We start from the raw sequence: 2,038 nt of genomic DNA on the forward strand, positions 1-2,038 counted from the left end.
TTCGCGCAGAAGAGGCAGGGCATCCCTTCGTTCTTCACCTCCGAGATAGCCGAGGCGGCTTCAGTATGTAGATAGCTGTCCTCTCTGGCACGTGTAGTGATGCTGTGCAGCCAAATACAGCGTCCGTAACCTGTAAGTGACGGGAGGGACAAGCGCACTGTCGATCCGTGCGTGCATGTGTAGCCTCGAGTTCTGATGCCCGGCCTCCAGACATGCTGTGGACCTTCATCCTGGAGTCGGCGCAGAAGAGGCAGAGCATCCTTTCGCTGATCATTGCTCTGGCAATCGCCCAAACTGCCACCGATCATACTCACGAACTCCCAGGCTGCCAGTTAGAGCTTCCTTTTGGGCAAAGTGGTCCATACAACCTTCCAGCTACTGAGCCATCCCCACCCAACTCGAGCACTGGCTTTGTTTGGATTCTAGCTCATCCCTTACTGGTGGCCAGCAATTATGCACACCAGCAGGCCCATGTCCTTATTTGCCAGGCTAACGAGGGCTATTCGGACACTCAACCTTTGGTCACCCTCCAAGACATCAATCAGACAGCATTACCGCGCCTTTAAGCAATACCTCCTCCTCCTCATTCTAACCTACTCAAGCATAAAGTAATTTCTGTAGAATTTACACAAACACAATTCCTCACCCGAGCTGGCTGCACCATCTTTATCCAACTAAATACCCCTTAAAATGTAAAATTGGTTCACAACCAGGCACACTAACCCACATCATCGTCATCAGATGGGCTCACAAACCAACCCTTCCACCTCTTTCCTTCTCCCCTTCCCGAACTGTGGGTGAAAAGAACAACCCGCATTGACCTGGATGCCCAGCAACTACTCGTCTCCAGGGCAGATACCGCAAAGGAATCCCTTGGGCTCCTGGACCGAGGAACCACATCCATTTCTTTCCACAATCAAGTCCTTTACATACCTCACGCATACCCACTGAACTTCAGTCCTAGTACAATGCTGCAAGAACTCCCAGCATGACAAAGTGAAAAAGAATGGTGCCACCAAGATGAGCAGCGACAGCGAAATTGAGCCAGGCAAGAGCTGCGTTATGGCGCATATGAAGTGACATGGTTGCATGTGCTTTTTTTTATGAACGTTTATTTTGCCACAGGGCATATATATGGGATTATGAGGTGATGGTGATTAGATGAAAATGAAAAAGTTCGCTTCGCGGATGAAGTCAAAGAGTGAACGATGGCGCCCATGTATCCATGCGGCGTATGCAGAGGCGTCGTCTACGCGGAGGCCCGTCGTCGCAAGGTGCCGCAGTCTCGTCGGAGCGCGTGGCATTTCGTGGTGAATATGTCATGCTGCAGAATGTAGCCTGTGGGTGTTATATCTACTTGTACTAATTCAAATGCATTTATGTTCTGTGTTTTCAACCGAGCGCATGGCATTTCGTGGTCACTATGCCATGCTGCAGAATGTAGCCTGTGGCTGTTATATCTACTTCTAAAATTCGAACGCATTTATGTTCTGTGTTTTCAGCAGTGGTTACAATGTAGCCAGTCATACAGTCACCACTTTTACCAGTATGACCAGTACCACACAACCATCGAGTAAAATAGAAAATATGAACCACTAAACCTTTCACAATTTTTAAATTCCACAGTTCTGCAACTGCTACCATTTCAATTAGCTGCAGCTAATAATGACCGCCTGGTCGATAATACCTAATATACTTTTGTTGCTTTGAAACACAAAACTACCCCATTCTATAGGTGCAATGCCATATTAAACTTCGAAATATTCATGCACAAAATTTCAACTGTTGGCACCTTCACTATGACCTTGCAGACAGCCAAAGTGCGAACTGCAGACCGTAGGCCCGTTTGTATGTCTCCGGAACCACTGGCAACACTACTAACAGTCTCGTAGAAGTTAAACGAATTACATATAGCATTACGTTAACACAAACACACCAGGCAAGCAGGCTGTTCAAGCATTCTATAGACGTTCTGGTGAACACCTACGTGTTAGGCAAAAGGTAGGATTCACCCCAAACAACGGAGCAAATTTCATAC

This window comes from Haemaphysalis longicornis, unplaced genomic scaffold, assembly GCF_048455015.1.
Source record: "Haemaphysalis longicornis isolate Haplotype H1 unplaced genomic scaffold, Haemaphysalis longicornis Haplotype H1 scaffold_6, whole genome shotgun sequence".
NCBI lineage: Eukaryota > Metazoa > Arthropoda > Arachnida > Ixodida > Ixodidae > Haemaphysalis > Haemaphysalis longicornis.